The following is a 17,122-nucleotide window of genomic DNA, read 5'->3' as shown; positions in this document are numbered from 1 at the left end:
GTAAGGTTCAGTTAAGGCACTTTTAATAACTTGCAGCAAGGAGACAAAAACATGCAAATACAAGATTTTGCCTAACTACTAACAGGAAGTATGCTATTCTTATACTGTTTTACAAGACATGGCCTTCTATAGCTGACTTAATCAAACACAACTTTCAGTATTCTTCTACAGCAGATGTTACTCAGATTTTCTGTTGACATGACTAGATTTGTGAGAAACATTTTGAGAAAAACAACCTGGCCTTGGTGGGCTCTAACCCGTTACAGGCCCCTATTGTACAATTCTAATACATGTGTTACATTTCAAGGTACTTTTCTAACTCAGGCATAAGCAAATGCTGATTACAGTTCATATTTTCAAGCAGTCTTTGTTCTAATTATCTATAGCTTCTACAGCTGTGTATTTTCTCACAGCACAAGCGGAACTTCTTGTCTAAGCCTCATAACATTTATACAAGTAGTATTGTTCTATTCATTATTTTCCTAACACAAGCAGAAATCATCTGCTTCACAGTAAATTTCCAAGCATAAGCAAAGATTTTTAGCTGACAATACAAGGTCAGAAAGCACCTGCAGTTTGTACAGATTTATGCAGTATGAAATAGAATAAATGTGTTAACCCTTTTCAAGCTGTAAATGCACTAAGCATATTACTAATACACACATTAATACATATTTTTCTGACAGTAGTCCTCTTTATGAATGTAATCTTTCTTGTTTTATTCTTTACTTCACCATTTTCCCATAGACCAGCAATTCTTATTCCTCAGTGAGTTTCTTAACTCCAATAAAAATTACCTGGACTCTGCGTTTTCATTCTGTGTGTTTCATATTCCTTTCCTCTGCAGTAAAAATGTATTTTTATCTGCGACTTTTCAGTCAGATAAAGCTCTCCCATCCTTATATAATCTTAATCCTTTCCACTAGATTCTAAATGCCCACGTAACAGTACCAAACTGAAATGTTGATAATTGTTTTTCTACACTGCTGCTCTAGCCTCCAGTCATATTCCAGCATGTCTGACTAACTAGCTGGATGTATCCTTTACATTTATTATAACTATCAGATATTTATTTATTTATTTATTTATTTATTTATTTATTTATTTATTTATTTATTTTATTTTACATTTGTTGACCAGGCTAGTCTAACTGGATATATGTCCATTTTCAGTTGAGGCCCGGGGAGAAAAGCTCCAATGGAATATTACATGGTTATACAGCAATAAGCAATACATGATTAGAATTAATAAGGTTAGTTATTATGTACAACTATGATAGGCGCAAACAGAGAGAAATACAAAAGTCTAAAAGTCTAAAACAAAGAAATAATAATAAAAATCTTTTTTTTTTTTTTTTTGTGGTCTTATAAGAGATAAATTATATACTTATATAAGAGATATATTATATACCTCAACTATCTTAACATCTTAATTGGCTATTTTACTGTTTGTAGCACATTTATCGCTGCAGATCCATTAGGTAGTATATTTGTTCATCACATTTGACACAGGCACATCTCATTCCCTGGAAGTCTCATATGTGAGAATGTAGTAGGACTTCTGATGAAGGTGCATTTTTTCTATAAAAGATGTTTAAGTGAGAGTTTGAATGCTTATCATAGTTAAATTTACAAATTTTTGATTACTAACATTATTAATAAGACAAATTTGGTAGAAAGTGAAAAGAAAGTCATCGAGTATTTAAAAGCTGTCTGAAATGACTGCTGACAACATAGCAAATGGCATAACAGTGAGTGCCAAACTTGATAACTGTATTGCAGAAGAAACAGACAAAGGCAGTCAGTGTGAAATCTATTACTTTGCATGTTGGTGCCAAAGAACTACAGAACGAAATAACGAGTTAAAGGAGCATTATACATAGTTGTCTGAACTTGAAATACTTAAAGAGTAAAAAATAGAACATGAAGACAGAGGGCAGTAAAAAAATATTCATGCCATTTGTCTGTCTGAAAAAGAAGGACATGACTGTATGCATTATGTGTAACACAAACTGGTTGTCTGGACTGGGTAATATCCTAATCAGGTAAAACGGAAAGGGTATAATCTTTTCCTGATTCATCTGTAACAACAAGATAAACAAGGCATATGTTGGTTCAGACTTAAACATTTAAGGTGAAGGATCAGATTTTTTTCAGTTTTTTTTTCCAGAAAATGATTGCAATGCTCATACTGGACAGTAAAGTCCACATGTTTTGGTACATATATGAGACTGCAGTTTAAGGAACATGAAGTTTCATAATCTTTATCAAGTACTCTTCAGGGTACAAGACAGAAACATAAATGTTATACATAGACCAAAGAATACACAAAGTTATACATTGTATAGTAATAAAATAGTATATCTATCCTGCTAACAGGTTCTGTTAATATGATGTAGATTTAGATCCTTAGACTGGGTATTGGTAATGTTACTGTTTTTTTTCTGAAAATGTTAAGACTTCAGTCAGAATTGGGCCCTTCATTGCCTTTTAGTACAAGCAGAGGTTGCCAGAATTATATTAGAGGCAGAATGTAGTGGTAGGACTTGTAGATACTCTTGTGACTAAGGAGAACTCACCTGGCATTTTCTTGGTCAGGACTTGTATTTTAGCAAGGTAGGCAATATGTTTGGATTGGTACATGCCAAACAAGCCACTATATTTTATTATGGGTCTGATTAGGCAGGAGTAGAGGGAGACAATAACTTCTTTGGATCTGGAGGATATACCCTTGGTAATTAGTTGGGCCAGGTAGAATGGTGTCCTAACAACTATTGATACAAGATGGTCAACAGAGAGCTCATCATTCATGAATGGCTAAGGCTGTAAAGATGGCATCAATTTAGGAGTATGCAGGGATGTCTTTGATTCCCAGAGTACAATACTGAATTTTGTATGTGTAGTGTATTTGTGTACGCGGATGCATGTTAAGCCTGAGTGCATGAATTTAACACCAGGCTCTAGTCTAGGTTAGGCCCTCTTGTAAGATATGGGCAGCAGCTGAAAAGTTAATGACTGTGCTGAACTTGCAGTCATCAACCAACTTTTTAGCCAGAGCCCCCGATGTCAGCTTAGACATCAGTAAAACTAAGAAGTAACCTAAGAAGAGTGGACCCAAAACAGAATCTTGTGGGACACCACTGATGGCAAAAATCTTAGAAAATAGTAATCCCCAACCCTTACTCTCTGGGGTCTATATTTCAGCAGTTACCTAATCAGTAGGTAAAATAGTGGGTGATACTTAAGTGGGTGAGTTTATCAAAAATACCTCAGTGTGGGATCACTCCAAAGGTCTTAGATCCAGGCAAGCAATGTGCACAGAGTTGCCAATATTCAGCTACCTTGTGAAAGGAGCTCATTAGATTCAGTAGGCAGGACTTAACTTTCTCAAATTCAGACTGAGTTAAGGGAGTGCAGCTGCCAATACTAATACTGATGAGTTACATAACAATATGTCCCATTTGTTTGCGAATTAAACTAGTAAGATTAATTGGCCTATAGGTCCCACAGAGTCACTGATAGGTTTGTCCTTGTGTAGGGGTACTTCTACAGCCATTCTCCAAGTTTAAGCAGGAATCCATTTGAGAGGCTTAGAATGAATATGATTAAAAGGTAGACAGTAAAGCTATATTCAGTGGTGAGGAGACAGCCTAGTATGTTGGCCAAGCCCATAGACCTAGTGTTTTTTTTTTTTGTTTGTTTTTTTTTTTTTTTTTTGCTTTGGAGAAGGCATTTAAGATCTGTGCAGAAGTATGTAGAAGAAGGTAAAAACTAATTAGTAAGGGGGAGGAAGCAGTTAAGAGAAAGTAGGGAGAAAATGGAACTAAATTTTCCATGAGTATTATATATTAGCAATGCCCTTTGGGTAATAGTAGGTGGCATCATTTGACATTATTTCTTTGTAGTGTTGAGTATTACTTCTGAAATTTGTAACTTAGCTAAAGAAGCTATTATGGTAATCTTTGGAAGAGGTGTTGATATTCAGTTTGTACCTGGCTCTGGAAGTTTTGAACTTATGCCTGAGTTCTTTGCAGACCTATTTGATTTCACTTATAGAATGGGGGAATTTTAAAGTACTATTCAATACCATATATTGTTTTTAATTGTAATTGTAATTGTAATTTTTAATTGCTGATACCATGTTTCCACTATAGGGGTTTATTCTTTAATTATCTATTATACTTGTGAAAGAAGCTTCAATAAAGAAAACAGGAAATACTGGACCCAAATGGCAAAACAAATGCAGCTTCAGTGAAATCATTGATAAACCTGTGGTAATATTGCACTGACTAATATCCTGGCAGAGTATGCAAAATATACAATTCCCAGTATGCCATCACTAAATTGGCATAATTGGGAGCCATACGTGCTCCCATCGCCACTTCTATTTTTTTATGGTAATATTTTCCTTCGAAAGAAAAAAGTTGTTCATTAACACTTGATCTATACACTTTACAAGGAACTTAGTTTCATCCAAGGTGTATTGCTTACTTTCTTTTAAAAGGAAAGCCAACCATTCAATTCCTAATTCATATGGAATAACAGTGTATAGTGGATTTATGTCAGCTGTAACTAATAAATCCTCTGTTTCTACTCATATTGTCTTAATTTTTTCCAAAAAATCAATGGGATCCCTATCAAAAGATGGCATACTTTTGACCAACAACAACGCTCTGTACACAAATTTGGAAATGGCTTCTAACTTAGAAACCACTGTTGAAACTATAGGTCTGTATGGTGAGTTTGACTCAACTTTGTGAATTTTGGGCACTCCAAATAATTTACCTATTATTGGTTTAGAAATGTGGAAGTATTTATTCATGTGGTTTGAAATCACCCCTTCAACCAAACTACTGTAAAGCCAAGAATCTATATCTTTGTATGCTTTTTAAATAATTTTATTAACATTTTCATAAAACATAAAATTATCCAAAAAATGCTGCATACTACTTACATTGTCCTTTTGTTTGACCACCACCATAGACCCCCCCCTTATATGCTTTCATTATTGTGATGTCATATTCATTTCTTAAGATTTTCAAACTTAACCTTTCACTTTGCGTCAAATTATAAAACTTACAATTATTCTTTTCTTTTAAAATTTCTCCAATTTCCTTATCACAACATTCTTTGAATGCTTTAATTATAATATGCAGAAGTGGATTAAAAGTACTTGGCAGAACAAAGTCACCTTTACTACTGCTTACCATGTTCTTAAAACACTCTTTGAGATTTAATTTACTGGTAAAAACTCTCAAGTCCAAAACAGTTTCAACCAAATTAGATATAGCAGTTGGAATAAAAGATAAACCTTTGAGTAGAACATTTGCCTCTTCTGCAGTAAATTCTCTATCAGTCAAATTAAAATATGAACTTTTAAAGGTATTACCTCATGGGAACAGGATTTACAGATTTGTTGTTCAGTGTGTGCGTATGTTAGATGGCTCGATTCTGTTTATTTGAACTCTGTAGTTTGTTGAAATTGATTGAATTGAACAAGTTTTTTCAGTACATGAATGAAAGTACTAGTTTTCTGAAATGTTCTATTAACACTAGTAAGATGGGAATTCAATTTTTAGATGTGGAGGTATCAGTGGGAGTGACAGATGCGTTTAATGTGGAGGTGGGATTACATCAAGGATCAGCTCTGAGCCCTTTCTTATTTGCAATGGTGATGGACAGGTTGACAGACGAGATCAGACAGGAGTCCTCATGGACTATGCTGTTTGCAGATGACATTGTGATCTGTAGTGAGAGTAGGGAACAGGTGGAGGAGACCCTGGAGAGGTGGCGATATGCTCTAGAGAGAAGAGGAATGAAGGTCAGCAGGACTAAGACAGAATATATATGTGTGAATAAGAGGGAGGACAGAGGAATGGTGAGGATGCAGGGAGTAGAGGTTGTGAAGGTGGATGAGTTTAAATACTTGGGATCAACAGTTCAGAGTAATGGTGAGTGTGGAAGAGAGGTGAAGAAAAGAGTACAGGCAGGGTACCAGTAAGAGTGAAAGAGAAGGTCTACAAGAGGGTAGTGAGACCAGCTATGTTATACGGGTTGGAGACAGTGGCATTGACAAAAAGGCAGGAGTCAGAGCTTGACGTGGCAGAGTTGAAGATGTTAAGATTTGCACTGGGTGTGACGAGGATGGACAGGATTAGGAATAAGTATATTAGAGGGTCAGCCCAGGTTGGAAGGTTTGGAGACAAAGCCACAGAGGCAAGATTACGTTGGTTTGGACATGTGCTGAGGAGGGATGCAGAGTATATTGGAAAAAAGATGCTAAGGATGAAGCTGCCAGGTAACAGGAAAAGAGGAAGGCCTAAGATAAGGTTTATGGATGTGGTGAGAGAGGACATGCAGGTGGTTGGTGTGACAGAGCAAGATGCAGAGGACAGGAAGAAATGGAAACAGTTGATCTGCTGTGGCGACCCCTAATGGGAGCAGCCGAAAAAAGAAGAAGATGTGGAGGTATATCAAAAGCAGGGAACTTGTTTGTTATATTCCCCTATTAGTTACAAAAATTGTTCTAGCAATGCAGTATTGAATCTTTCTAGTTTGCACCCCACTTATTTGAAACACAACATTACAAAAGGCCAACTCATCAGAATGGGACATCTCACAACTGATGTTGAGTTGTTGGATAGGTTTTCTAAAGCACTCCAAGATTTCTTTTTTGAGGGTATTGCAGTGGTTTAGTTAAAGGGGTTGTGGCAGGGGATACTAAGTATTGTTCATCTGCTAGAACTCAGAACATAAAAAGTTGGTCTCTCCATCCTCCTGATCTTTACACTTGATAGTAGTGCTATTAAGTGAAGTATAAGTAACAACTGGAGAATTTTTGTTAGCTAATGAGGGGGTTAAGAATGTTGGAGAAACCTTTATTTATAAACAAAAAAGTATACAATATCAAGTCATTAATGGAAATGAGACAAACTACAATAGTGACCAGTAAAAGAGGTACTTTTAAATGTATGGGTTGTGCCATGTGTGCATGTACATTTCTGATAGTCGATATTTCACATATTATGGGGCAGATCAAGCTTATGGTGTACCTGGCTTTTTTACTTGTGCTTCCATATATGTAGTTTGTTTGGCTGAGTGCAGTTCATGCAATCCATATTACATTGGAAAAGCTATAATGGAGCTTAGGGAGTGAGTCTATGAGCACCAGTATGCAGGTAAAACTAAGAATTATCACAACACTTTAGCCAAACACTCAGCAGAATGTAAAGGTTTTAAAATTTTTTTTTTACAATTATTGATTATGTATCTAAAGATTTTAATGGGGACAGAGAGGGGGGGTTTGATTTCAAAGAAGTAGATTATGTTTAATTCTTATAACCCACCAGGTATAACAAGATCAATTACAAAGTGATTTTAAAGCACCAATTCAACTTTAAAAAGTGTAAGTGAGATTGTTTCAAGCCAAGTATTTTTTCTTGATTGGGTCTTTTGTGTCATGTGATTTTAATTGAGAATCTTTAATATTTAAATTGGTTTTATTATGCTGATACTTTGTTCTGATGAAGACCATTTATGTCAAAAAGCACTTAACATTTGTCTGTTAAAGTGACTTGTGTCCAGTTGTTGGCATTTCTTTCTTTTAGGGTGGAGAACATAACAAGGAGTACCAGAAAAAAAATATTATAACCCCATTAGAATTAGCTTTAAATAAGTTAAACCAGCAAGGGCAAGTGTACTTAGATAATGCAAATATACATAGAAAATTCAATAAGGAGTACAAAAAATGTGGCTAGGAAGCTCAGAATAGTACAAAGTTGGGACCAGTTAGAACAAGATGGAACCAGCTAGTTGAAATAGTAAGCTGCACAGTTTGACAGCATTATAAGTAAACATGTAGACAAATAGATATCATAATAGGTAACACAATAAAAAAGAAGTGCAGTATGATAGTTTGATAAAAACAAGCTAGATAGATTATCCAATAAGTGGGTTAATAATGTAATACAATAAACATATGTAAATATTATAATAAATCTAACGATGATGAAATAATGTTGTTAGCTTAGTAAAGCAGTATAATATGTTTACCTTGGATTGCACTGTAAAAAAACAAGCAGGCTTTACCTGATTTAAACTCTTTAAAATATAAGAATAAGAAAAGGTGCCCACTGGCTACTGTACAGCACGGACTAGAATAGTGACTATGCTCATCAGGTCTCAGGTGAAAACTGGGTGTCATTGTAGAAGTCTCTGTAATAATTGAGGAACTTGGTAGCACAGCTTGTAAGAGCTGTACACAATCAAGCCAAACACAAAATGAGTGGTATTAAATGTGATGACAAAAGAGGAAAAGAAGGGGGGCACCTGGATGGCTAATCGAAAGCAGTACTCTCTCAGAGCTCAGCAGTAACTTTAAATTTTCTCAGGAAAAACTAATCATAAAAATTTCTTCACAGAAAAATCTTACAAATATACAGACTATGTTATTGTCAAATTTTATGAAGTTATTTCAAAATGTTCTTGTCAAAATACTTTAGCGATTTAACAGCTTCATGAAGAGATGGGCACTTTTAAACATTCCAATGCTGACTCCTCACTAAAGAAGGACATTCAATAAATAACTTCTACTCTTCAGGAATTATTATTGAAAGCATATAGACTTCAGGAAAATCTAGGAAACATGAGAGAAAATAGTGTGAAACAGACATATATTCTCAAAGAAATTATACAGCAACATGAGGCTAAAATTACTGCTATGGAAATGCTTTAAGTAATATAGAACAAAGATTAAAGGAGGAAGAAATGCAAACTGAATATCTGCTAAAACAAAATTCATGGTTAATAAATAAGACAACCTCAAAAACAGAAAAAGGAGATGCAACATAAAAATATTTGGTTTATGCTTTTTTAACTGCTCAGATACCTAGATTGTTAAACCTACAGGGAGGACTGTCTTATGGTATAGATAGAGCTCATAGAGCCATAGGTAAGCCTATACTATCTGCCTCATCTCTTCCAAGATCTATAATTGTAAACTCTCTTTTATAGACAAGAAACTTGTTTTTAAAGCAGGATGGGAAAATCTCCTTTGAAATTTGGTCAGCACAGCATAAGATCTGACAATGATTACTCGACTAAAACCATGGAACTCAGAATGAAATGTTAGCCATTGGTGAAGCTGGTTAAACAAAATGGAATTAAATCTAAAGGAATTGTTCCTGCAAGAATAAGAATACTGTTAAATACTGGATATAAAATATTCAGTTTTATTGAAGAAACAACTTCCCTTATGAAGAATAACAATGTGATACCCATGATAGAAGAGATGGACTTGTCCCCTCCCGCCTTACATAGATTTTCAGGGAAAGCCTCATGGACTAACTTAGAAAGAAGAAACAAAAACCTGAACTAACCACATATTCTAACAATAAATCTTTGAAGACCTTATTGAAAATATAGACTTCTCTTAATGATTTTCAGGGACATATATTGAGTCCTTCTATACATTTACCTAAAAAATAAGGTAATATCTTTTAAAGCAAATATTGATTACTTGCTCTTGCTGATTTATTATAAATTATAATACCTCTATTATAGAAAAGCAATTTGAACAGTGCAATATATAATACAAATGTTTATAACTATTATTAGTGCTTAAACCTATTACTTCTAAAAGAAAAAGGTAAAATGAAACTCCTACACTCAAAGTACAAGTACTAGTATGATATTTTACTATTTAAAATGCTTTCCCTTTTACTAATATAATATTGTGTTTGATTCTATTTATGAAAATTAGACTTAGAGGGATTTGAAACTGTTTTGTTTGGGAATGAAATGGATTTTGTCTGCTGGAGGGAAAGCTATGAAGCGTGATTATGTATGTGCAGAATGATTATGTTTTTTTTTCTTTTGCTTTTCTATCATGTTTTTTCACACACTTGAATCTTCCCCTGCTTTCTTTCTTCCCACTTTTGGCTCATATATAAAGATTTGATCGCCTCTCGGTGATTGTCTGCTTTCTGGTTGAACATGCGTGGTAATTGCTAGGGGCTGAGAGTGCCTTACCTTTGAACTTATTTAAAATGAGATGCATTGGTGTTCTGATTGGTAGTCTTTGCAGTATTGGGGGCTAAGTTAGTAGTTAGCATAGTGGCTGAGCAAATGGAAAAATAATTTAATAAACAGAAAAGAAGGGGGTTTATATTTCTCCATTGTTCGTGTATTTCTACTTGAGTGCCTTAATCTATTGCTTTTTTCTTAAGACCTGGGACAATGTACACAAGGCAGAGCTCAGGCTTCTTGGTGTGGTGGAGAAAACTACAGAATTATATTTTATCTCTTAAAATACCTCTTAAATAATCCTTTAGCTTCTATTTAGGCTTTAGTGTTACTGATGTTTGAGCTTATCACTTTTGAAGGCAAGGGTATGGGTGGGGACTCCTGATATGATGATCTGCTTTCCAGGATTCTTTCCCTTTTGCTAATGTGTTATGTGTGATTCTGGTTGTGAGCATTGGACTTGAAGTGTTTTGAAGGAGGTGTGTTTGGGAGTCCGTCACATGTGTGTAGGGAGAGGACTTTGGAACATGGCTACATATGTATAAAGTGATTATGTTTTTTCTCATTTCTCATCATGTTTCTTTACACACTTGGGGCTTCTTCTGCATTCTTTCTTTCTTTCTGCTTTTGGCTTGTGCCTAGAGATTAGATTATTTCTCAGTGGTGACAGGCTACTTTGTGGTTGAACATGGCAAGGCAACTGTTAGGAAAAGAGAGGACTTTCCTTTTGAATTTGTATAAAACAAGCTGCATTGGTGTACTGATAGTTAGTCTCTACATTATTTTGGAGCTTGGTTGGTGGTTAGTATGGTGGCAGGACAGGAGGGAGGGGAGTTTGGAAGGGGAGACAAAGGAGGTTTATGTTTCCCCATTGTTCGTGCAGTGCTGCTTGGTTCCCTTTGTATCCCTGTTTTTTTGTTGAGGGGTGGGGTAGTGCATGCAAGACAGAATTTATCTTTCTTGATATAACAGAAAGATTTACAGAATCATTATCTTTTATGAAGATTTTAAATGCTTCTTGAACTTTTATCTAAGCTTAAATATGAGATAATTTGATTACAAGAGTCTGAAAGAACAATTATACTGTATTTATTAAGGGTACATAAAAGCCAGAGACTGATGGTCATTCTCAATATTGTTTTGTACATAATACAGTATATGTGTGTTTACCAACATCTCAACATACACATAATAAAATGAGATAGCTCTTAATTTGAAGCTATTCTTTTTTGGCTATTACTTTAATAAAACATACAGAATTATTTAAATATACTAACATGAATATTCTACATAGAGTGAACAGACTTCAATCTTAAGAATATTTAGGTTTTAATATAACAAGAACATTAGAAGAAACTAAAATGAGGAATTGTTAAAAAAATCCTGGAAACCGTTACAAATTTAACTATTAAAAGGAATAAAATTTTAATTTCCATTGAAGATAGATTGCAATTAATAAAAATAGTTATTTTTTCAAAAATATTATATATAATACAAGCTCAAGCTTCTCCTCCTGATAAAAAGCAAATAAAGGAAGTTAACAGAATGAAGTTAAAATTCCTTTGGTTTCCTAAAGAGTATAACGTTTCAGCATAATATTAAAACATGGGATTGAGGAGGTATTCCTAATCTAGATTTAAGCACCTATGTAAAATCAGTAGTTTTTAAAAGTATTCTGAATTGAATAGATCCTAACTATGACTCAAATTATAAGACTTTACACCTGTCTCTTATTTATGACAAAAATAAAATGAAAGTTGATATAACAGATCATACCAAAAAGGATAATCTTTTCAGGGATTATGTCGGTATGCAATTACTACCACTATAACTAATTTGTATAGACTGATTTCTCCCATTGAATCAAATTATATTAATCACTTTTTAAAAACATTTAAAAGCACAATTATATGTAACATAGATCTGAAAATCTGGTATGAGGTGAGTATTCTTATAAAAATAATGAGACTTTTTGGGTAAAATTAATACAACTAAAATCAATAACTGGAATGCAAGAAATGTCTTCTGCTGGAAACATGTCACCCTAGGACATAATATAATGTTAACTATTGAATGCAAAAAACAGTTATTGAATTCTAGAAAATGCACCTCATGGTCACAATATTTGAGTATTTTCACTTAGAAATTTCTATATAGGTCTTTCCCTACTCCTAATAGAATAGCAAAGTTTAATAATAATAATAATAATAAGGACATAAAATTTTGGAGGTGTTTGAAATCTGTAATGCACATTGGTCACATATATTTTTTGAATGTGCACAAATAAAACTTTTTTGGGAAAAAGTAAAAGACTTCTCAAAAACATTATTGTTTGCACATTCTTCTTGACAAAAATGCTAGGTTTTAATCAATATAACAGGAACATCTAAAATAGACAATGAAACCCAATATCTACTTTGGAGATGGGTAGATAATGGCTGCTGCAAGAAAAAGCATAACTAAGAACCAGAAAAACTCATCACCTCCTCAGTTTGAAGAATTTTTGTCATTTTTAAAAGAAGCAGTTTTCAAGGAGACTAGAATAAAGGAAAGTAGAATATTTCCTAGGAATATTCAGAAGAATCCTTGGACTAAAATTCTATCACTTACTGATTTATATCAAAACATCAGTACCTCCATACTCTGACAACTGTATAACTAGTTATATATAACACTAGAAATTGTTTTTTCCTAAACATAACTAGCTAATTTACTTATTAACTTTTATATGAAAACATGTATTAAATAAAAATGTAGGCAAATCTGTACATATTGAAAAAAACAGAAAAAGAATCCAAGTATATAGACTGATTTCAGTTTTAAATAGTGGTGTTAGAAAATAAATATGCTATTTTTTTAGTCAGAATATAACAGGCATCTGAACTGTACATAAGCCTTGCAAAACTCTCAATAGGTAAACTAAAATATGTGACATAATCTGCAATATGTGTGTTTATTTCAGTGGCATAGAAAGATGTTTGAACGTATGTGAAGTTTGTAACTAAAGTTAATAACTGCATTCTGGTGGGAAATATAACAATTTTACATTAGATGTGAAATGTAGAGCAGATGTGAATCATGAAATGTAATTTTCCTGTCCTTTGATGACAGAGATCTTTAACTATTGTGACTATACCTAGGCTAGGAAACGAAATAGCTTAAAATAGCAATTACACAATCCCTTTAGGGCATAACTAGCCAAGAACAGGAAAACAGTCTCATAGCAGGTAAATGTGAAACCATGCCTAACTGCATCTGTGGTTTTACTATGAAAAATAAATAAACCAAATAGCTGAATTAACATATATTAGAGATGGGAAGGGAAGAGAGGAGAGGAGAGGACAGGAGAGGAGAGGAGGGGTGGGGAGAGGAGACGAGAGGAGAGAGAGAAGGAATGAGAGGAGAGGAGAGGAGTCTGTATTATACAGGCTTGTAAGTTGTTTTTGTAGTTGCCCCTGCCTGAAGAATATTCTGAGAAGTCAGTAAGAATAGATCAGGGTTCATAAGTCTTTTGTTTAAGAATAGATAGGAAAAAGTCCAGCTGTAGACATTTGCTTTTTTTTTCTTGTATCCATGTGTTCAAAAGGATTACTTACTGTTGTTGCTATGTGCAAATGTTGCATTTTTTTGTGTATTTGTTGTTAACTGCACTGCATAATTCATTCTTTTTTAAGCAAAGTATATTATTTGCTTTTTTTAAATGCTTGTGGCTGATCATCTTTTTACTTATTTAATAATCAGTGTCTAGGGTATTTATTGCTAAAAATTATCACAAACTGCTGCTATCCATTTCTAATTTGCCAGACTGCTCTGCTACATGCAATCATTTGTGTTTATAACTATTCAGGTTATTAACAAGGGTGAAACAGTAAATGGGGGCTTCCCAGACAGGTAATATTATGTGGTGGCAGTTCGCTATCTTGAACCAGTACATGGAGAACACTACCTGCCTTAATGTATGTGTGTGCGTGTGTGTGTGTGTGTGTGTGTGTGTGTGTGTGTGTGTGTGTGTGTGTGTGTGTGTGCGTGTGTGTGTGTGTGTGTGTGTGTGTGTGTGTGTGTGTGTGTGTGTGTGTGGATATGTAAAGCACCAAAACCCAGACATGGTAGTGTGAAAAGTGTCTGGTGAACTGGGACAAGGATTCTGCTTAGTGGGGTGCTATATGTGAAACCTGTTATTGGGTGTGTATGATGTAGACCTATATTCAGGGCAGTAGTACATATCTTCTGCATGTTCTTGTGACCAAGCTGCAATTAATTAGCTGTTTAGTGATGCATATTTGTTTGCCTTTTTTAACTTTAATCTATTAAATACCAGTGGTGTAATGAAAGAGCATAACACTGGTGGCCATCAGACTTTAGAATTTTGATCAACAATACGTTTGTTGCAGTAGAGCAGACCCACACACTGTAGCACTTACCCACTGTCTTTTTAAAATAAAACATGACTACAAGTTATTTATATCTATTATACTAGGAAATTTGCAAGACATTCCTTAGTTTATCAAAAATAATCAATGAGAATATGTGAAAGGGGCAAACGTTTGATAATATTTGGAAAACAGGCATGTTGAGCAAAATGTCACAGAGAATGCAAGCTAAGTGAGTGACTACACATCTTGATGCAGAAATAGCTTTAGACAGATTGGAATGGTTTTACTGAACCCGGGTGTTCTGGGAATTTGGATTTGCAAATGTCTTGGTTGAATTATTAATGGCTATTTATACAGCATCTATTGCTAGAGTTAAAGTTCACTCAGGAATGTACTGAACCTTTTTAATTGTCAAGGGCAATGAAGTAATGAGGCCCACTGTAATGTGTTTTGTTTACTTAGTATCCTGTGCCCTATATATCAATAGAGAGATGATCATATTTGATAGGATATTTAACAGGTCATGAAGAGAAAAATAATAATTTGTTTGCTGTTTATAATTAGACAGATTTGGAACATAATGTGTATAGTTTATTCCAGCTATTGGATACATCTGGTAAGTTTTCAGGATACGGAGTTAATAAAATTAGTTTGTTTTATAGGAGGTTAGAGAAATACATGCACTGTCATTGCTGAGGACAATGTGCGATAAAGAAGTTTGCTATGAAATATATTCAAAAGAACAAGTGAAGGGCAGAACTGTATGCATGTGTTGTAATTGCCTTGCAAATAGGTGCTTATAAAATACCAAAAGACAGAAGAGGAAGAAGGTAAAATTCACTGAAACTCATGTGGAGATTTGAGAGTAGAACTAGAAGTGCTTGTTCCCCAGTGAGAGTGACAGACGAACAGACAAAGTAGAACTGTCTTACAGCCATGTATGGCAATAAATGTGTGCATCATTAAATAATGTAGTAGAGCTGCTAAAGGGAGCAATAGAGAGGAGTATACATGGTTCTTAATTCAGGTTAAGCAGACTTGAGCTGGGAAAGTGACTTTTAGCATAATTATATATCCTTTTCTAAAAGTGTACCTTATGTATAATAAATATTAGTAAATGTAGTTTACATATGTCAGAAAGGAGTTGCACTTGTGAGTTCTAATTGATGAACACTGTTGTCCAAAAACAAGTTCTGAATTGTTGGGAGCAGAGTGTCCACACACACACACACACACACACACACACACACACACACACACACACACACAAAAACATACATATGCAGAAGGAGTGGGGTGAATACTGGAGAAACAGATGAAAATTAAATCAGTATTTGCTATACAAAGAGACTGTCACAACTACACTAAAATGTTGGCTTGGCTGGCAAATGTTAAGTATTCATAAATAATAGGGAACCAAGCTGCTAGTTTAAATACAAAATAGAAGAATAAGAACTACATTTAATTCTTTATGTATGTAGTGTAATCTAAAAAAAATGTGAATAATCCTGGTTTACTTATAATTACTGATGCAGACATAATTTGAAATCAGTCTTAAGAAAGCAGGTGTAAAAATGTTAACTGCTGTCTGCACTGATAGACAAGAAAAATAGCTTATCATGAAGTTACTAAACTGGCATGTTCAGTTTGCTAAGAGGAAGTCTTAACCACTGAAAGCTTAAACTTTTGCCTAGCAGTTATTAACTCAGTAGAAATGTATTTTAACAGACGTGCAAAGAAAGCCATGTGTATATCACAGTGACCTATAGGAGTGAGTGAATCAGGTACTGTGGAAGTGAAGGCTTCATGTTAAGTTGTAAAATATCCTTATAAAGACAAATCTTGCTCTGTGGAAAGACACTGTGTCACACTACTAGTCACTTCCTTCCTCTCACAGATCAGGCTGACAAATTGTCATTTCGTGAGCTGTCCTACTGCAGATTGGTGAGCTGGTCCCTGTATATCAAAGTCTGTGTCAAAAACTTGATTTTCATCACATTTTTTACAAGGTAAGCATTTCATAATTTCCATTTTTACTCGCATTGTGATAAGTCTGATATTTGTGGATACCTTTATAACACTGACTTATGCAAGGTAATTCAGATTTATATCTTAAAACATGGAGAAAGACATTGCTTAGAAAATGTAATTAATTGTGATCCAATGGCAGATGACTACAACATGGCCTTCTAGAACCATGCTTGCAAAATTTAATGTGCAGTGGGGATCTTTGCGCTTGTATAACGTGCAGGTCTGTTGTTAATAGAGAGTTAATCATTGCAGGGATTTCCATGAAAAGAAAATATTTTATTTCTGTGAATGGTTGGAGTTTTAGCCTATACCTTTAAAAAAAGTTTTATATACTGACTCAGTCATCTGCATGTAGTTCATGTGCCCCAAAATGGCAGTGTGGAACAGAATGAGCTTGAATGGCATACATTGCTAAGGATGTCCTATTTAATATGTGGTGTCACAGAAAATTTTATATCATGAACATATCTAAAAGTATGTTGCAAATGTTGAAAAAAAAACTTACAAGCCACTGTAAATACTGTTTTATTCTACACAATTTATTTGCAACAGTAGACTGTCCTAGAACAAAACTCAAAAGTGTATTGCCTATAACTTGTTAGATACCTTTCCACAAATAAAATTTATGTTTACCAGGAAATTGATTATGCCAGGCTATATTTTGTTGTATTTTTGTTTCTTGTCACAATGGTAAAA

At 34.3% G+C, this 17,122-nt stretch overlaps 1 protein-coding gene across 1 annotated transcript in view; it reads left to right on the top strand.

Moving 5' to 3' along the window:
* LCP1 (lymphocyte cytosolic protein 1) overlaps positions 1–17,122 on the top strand; it is a 550,854-nt gene that overhangs the window by 170,011 nt on the left and 363,721 nt on the right. The window contains exon 2 of the mRNA XM_044071582.1: positions 16,293–16,404. The gene's annotated coding sequence lies outside the window, so the exon portion shown is untranslated. The remainder of the gene's footprint in view (positions 1–16,292; positions 16,405–17,122) is intronic.

The sequence above is a fragment of the Protopterus annectens genome, chromosome 5.part0 (assembly GCF_019279795.1).
Source record: "Protopterus annectens isolate FY-2018-M chromosome 5.part0, PAN1.0, whole genome shotgun sequence".
NCBI lineage: Eukaryota > Metazoa > Chordata > Ceratodontiformes > Protopteridae > Protopterus > Protopterus annectens.
Note: the sequence above shows the minus strand (reverse complement) of the source record. Positions and strands in the feature narration are given on the sequence as shown.